The 10232-nt window shown below is 44.0% G+C and overlaps 1 pseudogene; it reads right to left on the reverse strand.

Moving 5' to 3' along the window:
• Positions 1 to 250: 250 nt before the first annotated feature.
• Positions 251 to 1136, reverse strand: Gm5752 (predicted gene 5752; annotated as a pseudogene).

The raw sequence follows: 10232 nt of genomic DNA on the forward strand, positions 1-10232 counted from the left end.
AATGCTGCCTTTAGGGGAAAAAAAAAGAATCTGTCTGGGTTGTTTTGTTCTCTTTACAAACTATAGATATGTACAGTTGACAACTCAGGATTTCTAGCCAATAACCATATAGTTAACACTACCTTACAAGTTGAGAACAAAATGCCAAAAACATCTTCAAGTGCCTTGTCACACCAACAGCAAAGTGCACTGAGTGAGGAGGACCCGAGAGTGCCTTTTCATTTAATAAATGTTTGGAGCTATGTACAACTTTGATACAGTTTCAGGGTGCTCCGGACACCCACGGCCACTTCTTGTAAACCACTGACACTTTGAGACACTACAATATGATTGTGATCAAATTTTGTAATTAAACCTAACAAGGGCAATAGACACAACTCAAATAAGAGATGTGTCAATCACAGCGCTCTCCTACTCTAAGGTATTCACAAGGAAACAGAGCTTTTATTCTTCTTCCTCCTCTTCTTCCTCTTCCTCCTCCTCCTCCTCTTCGTCCCCCTCCTCTTCTTCCACCTTTTTCCGGGCAACTTTAGCAGGACCCTTGGCCCCCTCAAACTTCCCTTTAGACTGACAGTCAGCAACATCCTTCTCATCCTTCTCCTTCAGCTTTGCTGCCTTGGTGACGCAGGCTGCTTTTAACTGTCACTGAAGTTATTCCACATCTCACCCAGATTTTTTTCCCCACATCTCCAATGGATTTCATTTTGGGGTGGAATTCAGAGCAGAATAAGAAAAAATCCAGATAGGTCTTTTGGGGGCATTCGGGTCCTTCTTCTTCTTGCTGGTCCATAATCTTTCAGCTGGTCCATAATCTTTCATCTCCCGATTATAGTATACTTTATCTGCCTTTGCCATTTCATCAGATTTTGATTTTTCTTTGCTAGACATGGTCTTCCACCTCTCAGAGCATTTCTTGGAACACTCTGCAAAATTGACTGTAACCTCTGGGTTTTTCTTCTTATGTTCTTCCCTGCATTTCTGCACGATGAAAGCATAAGCAGACATCTTGCCCTTTGGTTTCTTGGGGTCACCTTTAGCCATCCTGACTGTATTGTTCACTAGTCTGAGCAGTACAGGGCACGATGTGGCTCAGCGCTCCCCAGCCTTGTGCTAGCTGCCTCCACAAGAGCCACCTGAGGCCACACTTTTGAAAAAGGCCAACTCTTCCTCCCTGCAGAGCCATAAACTGTCAGAAGCTCTTAAGTTAGGTGTGGGGGCTTATGAGTCATCTGCTCCCCTGTGCTCTAATGGTGACTGGCATCATCTTGTACAGGTCTTTGCACACAAACTGTTGCTATGAGTTCAAAAGTGAAGCAGTCCTGTCTTGTCTGTAGGACACTGTATTTCTCTGGTCCTCCCTGTCTTCTGCCTCTCTGCCTCTTATAAGCTTTCTATCCCCGCTTCTGCAGTAGGCCCTGAGCCTTGCCAGGTGCCTATAATAAACACAGACACACACACATACACACACCAGGTATATATGTGTGTGTGTATATATATATCAGGTATATATATACCTGATGTGTGTGTGTGTGTGTGTGTGTGTGTGTGTGTGTGTGTGTATCACTTATTCTGCATTGTGGTCAGTTGTGTGTTTCTGTTTCAACCACCACCATCCATTTCACAAAGAAACTTTCCTTATGAACAGTCAGAGCTACACTAAGCTATCGATACAGAGATGCCAGTTTATCGGGCAGCTCCATACTATGTCTTTTTATCAAAACAATCATCTTGGGTTCATTCCCGGGGCCTGAAAGTTCCCCAGCAATGTGATCCTGGTCTGATTTACACTACCAGGCATGCGATTTCTCAGTTGGCATATTTTTATGGTTAGAGGAATCGTAATGGGGATCAGCATGAATGGTATAAATTATTGGCTCAAGCAGCAGCTCCACTGGCTCTCTAATCAGTAGCCCAGACTATAGAAATGTGCCCTTGTCTTCAATGGTCTCCGAGTTCTGGTGATGTCTGCTCTGGGCATTCTCCTACAGAGCCTCCTGATGCTTGCTTGCTTGCATTTTAACACCCATTCCTCAAGCAGGACAGACCAGAAGGCCTCTGCTCTGTGAATGGTCCACTCCCCCGACTGGAAATGACAGGGCTTTTTTTCTCTGCTGAACCCTGTTTCTGTGATCTCCTTCAGGATGTTGCTACACTTGAGAACTGCCAGCTCCACAGTCCCAGCCCAGAGAAACCCTCAGAGGTATCTGAGTGTTTATGAAATTGGAGCTTCTGCTGTTGCAGATTCCAGCCAGGTTTAGAGCGTTAAGGAATCTGTGAGTTAGTGAGGGTACAATTGAAGACTGAATGCAAAGAATGGACCATAGGGGAAAGTACTCAATGTTATGATTACACCATTTAAACAGTCTTTACATCTCTGTGTCTTGAGGCATATGTATAATCTTAGGTCTCTGTATGATCATGGCACCTAGACCTTTCCACGATATAAAAAGGGACACAGTCTCAGAACCAAAAGCCAAATAAGAAACAGCAGGAAAAAAAAAAGAGGGGTTTGAAAAGATGTCTCAGTACTTTAATGGCCCAAGCTGGTTTTTTTTTTCCCTCAGAGAACCAGAGTTCAGTTTCCAGCACCCAGAGTGGGGTGCTCACTAACACCTGCAACTCCAGCTATGGGGAATCTGACACAATCCTCTGCCTTTCTCAGGCATGACTGGGGAAGCTGAATGAATGAATGAATGAATGAATGAATGATAGCTCAGGATTAGTGACCAGCAACTCCTCTTGTTGCAAGCCGGCTTGATACCTGTGACACTTTGCCGAATGCCACCTGAAGTGCTCTCACGAGCATCTTGTGTGATACCACCTCTGGCACAAAATTCTTTAATATCTACATCACTGTCTCCTTTCTTCCCCGTCCCCTGCTGCATTTATCTGCACACACCAGCACAGTGTGTTCATCTGCACATGCCACCATGGTGTGTTCACCTGCACACACCACCACAGTGTGTTCACCTGCACACGGCACCATCGTGCATGCAGTGCTGTGTCCTTCATTCTGCTCATGCTTTACTTACTGTGCACGCAGTGCACCACCAGCTTCTGTGTGCAGCCACGTAGTTCATATTCCAGGTTCTCCCAGAGCCTGTGGGCTCCTCCAGCGCTTTTCTTCGCCTAATCTTTGTTCCGCACCCTTAATTACATCTCTCCTGCTTGCGCAAATGACAGTGTATTAAGAATATAAAGGCAAACATGGTAGCCCTGGAAACTAGGTTTACTTAGGACATTCCTTTTCCTTTAAGTTGCTGGGTTTCTTTTCATTTATGTGCAAATAATGTAATGAAAACCCTTTTCAGCTGTGATGAGACATGAAGAAAATTCGAGAGCCTTATCTGGAAATGATTGCCTTTCAACCTGCACATAGAGAATTTTTTCAACATCCTGTCCTGGGGTGATGGGCTCTCTGGACTCTGCCCCTCCAAGAGGATATGAAGACAGTGAAAATTTCCTGCAGATAAAGCCAATGCAGCTCGACACTACTGCAAGCAACCCCATTTGAATTCACTGGGTCCCTCCAATACAAACCAACATGTAATACATGATGGACTAGTGATGAGAAAGGGCATTGGCCTTAGTGGGAATAAAGAGAGGGTAATTGGAACCAGGTGTGCTGGTGCATGTCTTTAAGTGCACGTCCCAGCACTTGGGAGGCAGAGACCAGTGGGTCTCTATGTGTTCAAGGGCAGCCTGGTCTACAGAGTGAGTACCAGGACAGCCAGGGCTGTTAGGTAGAGACCCTATCTCGGAAAAACAAACATACAAAACTAAAGAAAGAAAAAGAAAAAAAGATGGTAATTGGGATCTATACATGATCAATTAATTGTAATTTATATGATCAAAATACATTATATATTTCTATAAAATGTCATAATAAAATATATTTTATTAGAAAACAATACAGGGATGTTCTTTTTAATATGACACAGAAGGGCTTCTGATCCCCATCAACAAGTGCTTCAGTGTTAAAAAGATGCTGAAGAAGACAAGATGCGAAGGAAATTCCTCCAGATGAGAGCCAGGTGCATGAGCTCAGGAACGCCCTCATCAGAAGCAGATGGCTTTGGGAAGGGCAATGGGAAGGCATCAGGTGAGAGGAAAGCATGGAGCATGAAGAAACACCTCTCCGGCTTCCCTCTTCTTCTGTTGCATGCTGCAGCCTAGATATGTGACATAGACCCTGCACAAGTCCAGGCCTCTTGAGGTGAAGAACTAACCCAATAACAGCTGAGAGGTAGAATAGGACTTTACAATTAATTACCCTGTGACTTGACCTTCTTATGAAAGACATGTGACACTGGACACCTCTTCTACATACTCTGAGGCTTACTTCTTTGATCCACATAATGCAAGTGAATGATCATTGGCTCCACTTTCTAGTGACTGGTGAAGCAGCAGATCTATGTCAGACGATGGGGGCATCAGACTACACCCGATGGTATAACTAGAAGTGCTTTTGGTCAACACACACACACACACACACACACACACACACACACACACACACACACACAAATAAAAAGGTAACTAAAATGAGTATCAATGTTTCACTGAGAAAGGTACATACCTAATGCCTTCCCTGCACCTGTCTTAGGAATCGCCTGTTCTGTATCATTCTCTGCATGGAAGTGCACTGCCCTTCTCTTGCCCAGATATGAGTACTGAGAAGAATCCTACTTGTTTGTTTCAACACATTTTCTCTGTAATTATACACATATACACAAGTTAACATTTGTCACCTGCCATGTTCCACTAAAAAGGTGTCAGAGCATATCCCTCTCCTACTATCTGATCAACACATGGCTCCTCTCTTGTCCCTCACAGGTGACAGGTTCAAATTCTGTGCTGTAGGATACTGACTTTGCTTTATTACGCATACCATTCTCTTTTCATGAGAGCCTGGGGGTGAGTGTGGACAGACATACCTTTCTATGAATATCAAAAGTTATTTTAACCTTCTTATCTTGCCATTTTTGAAGTATGTAGGCCTGTCTGGTTCTAGAGATGGAGTCCAGGACCTCCTGCATTGCAGGCAAGTGCTCCACCACTGAGCTGCACTGAACCTGTAGTCAGCACTTCATCACTGAAAACTGCCTGAGAGAAATCAGGGAAGAAAGTTGACTCTGGGCTCAGAGTTTTAGCGGGCTCAGTTGATGGATGCTTTGTGCAGAACATCTGGGGCAGAAGCACTTAGGTGAGGCTGTTCCTCACTTTTTAGTGGGTGAGGGCATCCAAACAAGGACTTCAGGAAGGAAGAGCCCAAGGCAAGAAACAAGCTCAAGTACATGGCTCTAAAGAGCAAATTGCTAAAAAAAAATATCTCTGCCTCCTGCATAATCATACCCAATACTCTATGACTTTATCTATGGATTCCTCAAGAGACCCATTCAGAGATTAGATTAGAAATCTTATGACATCATCAGCTTTGGAAATGCCTTTACACAGTGACCCAAAGTGTAACCTTTACTAATGTCCTAGACTTTTCAAAAATAATTAGGTAGATTGCCAAATTGAATAGTTACAACCAGGTATAATGGCACATACTTTTAATCCCAGCATGTAGAAGGTAGAGGTGGGCAGACCTATGGATGTTTAAGGTCATCCTGATCTACATGGGGTGTTCCAGGATAATAGCCAGAGCTATATAGTGAGACCTTGTCTTGAAAAAATGCTAGGAGTCAATATGAGCTTGTGTTGTTAATGTTGTTTTCAAATGGAATCTTACTAAGTCACCCAGGTTGGCAAAACACTTGCTATCTTCCCTTATGAACATCCAAGTTGCTAGGATCATAGCTGCTCCTGGGTCACTGTGAACAATTTTCTCATTTGCATGCTCATTTGTTCACTGACCCAGGTTCCAACTGTGCAGCCCAGTCTAGTTTGGAACTCTCTTTATAGCTTAGATTGCATTGGAATTATGGTATTTGTTTCCCAGCCTCCAGAGTACTGGGGTTACAAGAGAAGGCTACCCTACTTGACTTTGAATTCATTTCTAATTGATCCTAATACTTACCCAGGTACCTGGTACAGAATGTAGGGATAAAGGCAGGGACAAATTAGGGAGGACAGTGAAGCTATCACAGGAAACACACATCTCACACAGCTCACGCATAGATGGAGCTGTCACAAGGTACATGACTCAGCTGGGTTCACAAGGACATATCTCTGATGAACTGAACTGGGGGCCTGTGAGAAAGGAAGAGACAGCAGAGATCTCTGTCTCTGCATTATGTGAGGATGCAAAGATGATGAAGAAATGGAGGACTTGGGAGGGACTTCTCTGATTCCCTGCTTCAGTTCCCTTCTTCCATAAATATCTCAAAAAATCCTGATCGGAGTGTCCCTGCTTAGATTCCCTGACATGTTGAAGGGGATAGGGTAGGGGGCAGGTGGGAAAAATGGAAAAGCATGCATGTTCCTGTGTGTGTATTGGGTGAGTGGACAACCCCAGATGACAGTCTTTCCACACCACTTTACTTTAGACAGCCTCCCTTTATTGTTCGTCCACTGTATATCAATCAGGTTCCTTTGTCCTAGAGGTTATGGGCATTCTGCTGTCTGCATGCCATCTTCCAATAAAAGCACTGGGATTTCAGACCCTCTCACTATGTATCCAGCTTTTACATGGGTTGTGAGGATTCAAACTCCGTATTGCATGGCAAGTCCTTTCCCACCAAACCACCTGTCTCTCCCCTGTCTCATCCCTTGATGTCCTGATTGTGAGAACAATCACATTCAGTTGTAAGATTCTCTATGAGGCATCAAGTCACAGTTTAAGAAGCTGTATGTGGATGGGGAGATGACTAAGGGCATCCTGGTACCCTTCCAGAGGACCAGAGTTCAGCTTCCAGGAGCCACATCAGATGGCTAATGACTGACTGTAACTCAATCTCAGGGTGGGACACACCCCCTGACCTCTTTGGGCACATGCATGCACGTGCAGAAACCTACATAACAGCAGATGCACATACACAAATTAAAAAATAAAATGTTTCAAAACAGGCAGCTGTGTAATGTGCCTGACATGGCATTATCTCTACAGTTAATATTACAAGAGAAGGAAATGAAAGGTTTCAGGAAATTAATTTTCTGCCTAAAAGCACTATGTGAAACCTCGTTGGAAGCCTAGCACTGTTGCACGCTTCTGTATGCAGTCCCATGCTTTGGAGTCTGAGACAGGAGCATCTTCAGACCCCAGGAGCTTCAGCCCAGCCTGAATGGCAGAACAAGACCCATTCCCCCCCAAAAACTGATCTCCCTAAATTAATTTGCTAAATAACAACAACAAAAAACATTACTATTTGTTTGTTTTCCAAGGCAAAGAGTACTTAGGAAAGCACAGGAAAACAGTATTTTAAGAACCTGGAGTCTAGCTCTCCTTCCCAGCCAAGACTGTTCCTGGAGAACATCCATGTACACCGTGCCACCTGCTGGACACGTTCTTAACTGCAGGCTCCTCACAGAACAGAAAGGCTAGGACAATGCAGAGAACAAGGTCGGGGACTCATGTCTGCCCTCTAGAGGGTGAAAGAAACAGGCTGACCCTCCAGAGAAGACCCTGAGACAAACTGCACCCAGCTATTTGGATCCACTTGGCACCTGCACTTTAGCCTCCAGAGACACCACCACACGTGCATCTCAGTCGTCAGAATCATCACCATCTTCTGGAACAGTGAAACTGTTCCTGGAGGATAGAGAGTCCAAGGATCACCCACAACAGCCCTGCTGAGAGCCCTGCTGAGAACCCTGAGTCTCCTGTGCTCTCTGCCTTCTGTGGCTCCCATAGCTGCCTCTGCTGCCAAGATAAATTAGCAAACTGTTTACAAAGGTGATCAGACTGGAGAATCTGGGAGGGGAGGCTGGACGGAGGAAATGAGAAGAGGAGGAGAGAGAAGAGTGGAGCGATCCAACTTGATTTACTGAAAACCAGAGGGAAAATCAGAACATCCGAGGTAGAGCAGCATGAATATATGTCAGTTATTTATGCTTAGAGGAACACTAGCATCTAGATTTTTTTCTTCTACTTTGTGGCACTCAGTAGAGGCCCAGCCACCAGGCACAGGCAGTGATCTTGGGCATGGGTTTCAGCCTTCAAAAGTATTGGGCTTGTTCGACTGGCTGGACTGGAGTACTCTTGTAGCAACCATTGTTGATCAGCCTTTTAATACATAACTTCTGCAAGAGGTTCAGGCTACAGGTCCAAACCTTCATCTCTAAATTTAGGCCCCTGATACTGAAGACTCTGTTGCTCCTGGGACAAAAAGTGTTGATTCCAAGTGAGCAGACTTGTTTCAGCCATTGTGATAGTAACTTTGTTATTGCTGTGACAAATCACCAGATCAAAGCCAACTCGTTGAAGGTTTGTTTGGCTTATGGTTCCAGAGAAATGCGTGTGCTGTGTCAGAGAAGCACAGAAACTAGCAGCAACTACGGGTACTGCAGTAGAAACTAAGTCATACACCTTAAACACTAAGCACCAAGTTAGGAGAGGAAGTGAGGAGGAGAATCCTAGGGGTGAATGGGAATTGGGAGTGTTTTTGAAAACTTAAGGTCACCTATGGAGACATATTTCTTGTAGCAAGGCCATACCTCTTAAACCTACCTAGACAGCAACAGCAGCACTCCTTGAGGGTCAACTCACTGAGCCTATGAGTGGCTTCTCCTTCAAGCCACCACAGGCTTCGATGGTGGTAAATTGAGCTCTTCATTCTCCTCCCTTTCAGAGCCTTTGTGGGTCAGCCTGAATGCTTTCTCATTCACTCTCATCAGAGAGTATGGAACAGCCATTTCCCCAGAAACACCCCTTAGAGAGGAGACTCTAATTCCATATTATTAACATGGCCTAGTTTGAGGAGACTGAATGCACTAGGAACAAACCCATAGTATGACAATATCAAATTCTCTGAGGGAGACTACACAACAGTACCATGGAGTGTTTCAGCCTACAACAAAAAAGATAGAGGATTTGGTGAAAGATGAAGTTGATGTGAAATTGAAATGATCTCTCTTATGCTATATCTGCTCCCATCACACTGTTCTTCCATGTTTGTATTTTGCAAGGAGTATGTCTGTATGGCTCATATTGTAATGTGGTACTTCTGAAGCTTGGAATCCTGGCCAGAGTAGGCTGGGTTTTGGTTTTTTGTGAGTGTTCTTCTGTACATTATAGATTTAACAGCATCCCTGAGCTCTTTTCACTAGATATTAGTGATTATGTCGAATCCCAGTTTTTATAAGAAGGCCCACAAGGATGGGGCAGCAGATGAATATATTCTGATTGGGAATACATCTATTCATTTACTGATACTGATAGCAAATATTCAATGAAAGATCTTGATGAATAATTTCTGTGCTCACTGTTCTATATTTCAGGAAAATGTGTTATTGTAATGAGCACACTAAAAGGACAAATTTGTGTCTGAAGAGATGTCTTAGGCTGCAAAGACCACATGCTCCTTGTGAGGAACCCACATGACTGTTCACAATCACAGCTTTGGTTTTGGGGCATTAAGACTTTCTTCTAGACTCCATCAGTTCCTGCACATATGTAGTATAGACACACACTCATACTGTGATGGTTTGTATATGCTCAGTCCAAATAGTGGCAATGTTAGAAGGTTATTTCATTTATATGAGAGTACACTGTTGCTTTCTTCAGACACCAGAAGAGGGCATCAGATCTCATTACACATGGTTGTGAGCCACCATGTGGTTGCTGGAAATTTAACTCAGGAACTCTGGGAGAACAAGCAGCCAGTCCTCTGAACTGTGCTGAGCCACCTCTCCAGCATGGGTGTGGGCTTTAATACCCACTATACTAGACCTAGCTGCCTGGAAGTCAGTCTTCCACTAGAAGCCTTCAGATGAAGACATAAAACATTCAGGTCCTCCTTACCATGCCCAGCTGGCTGTTGCCATACTTTCACCTTGATGAAAATGGACTGAATCTTTGAACCTGTAAGCCCCCACCAATTAAATGTTGTCCTTTATAAGACTTGCCTTGGTCATGGTGTCTCTTCACAGCAGTAAAACCCTAAGACAGAAGTTGCTTAAATAAAAATCTTTTTTAAAAAAGAGGTTGGAGAGACAGCTCAGAGATTAAAAGTACCATCTCCTTTTCCAGAAGTGCTGAGTTCAAATCCCAACAACCACATGGTGGCTTACAACCATCTGTAATGGAGTCTGATACCCTCTTCTTGGGTCTGAAGACAGCTACAGCA

Source organism: Mus musculus, chromosome X, assembly GCF_000001635.26.
Source record: "Mus musculus strain C57BL/6J chromosome X, GRCm38.p6 C57BL/6J".
Classification (NCBI taxonomy): Eukaryota; Metazoa; Chordata; class Mammalia; order Rodentia; family Muridae; genus Mus; species Mus musculus.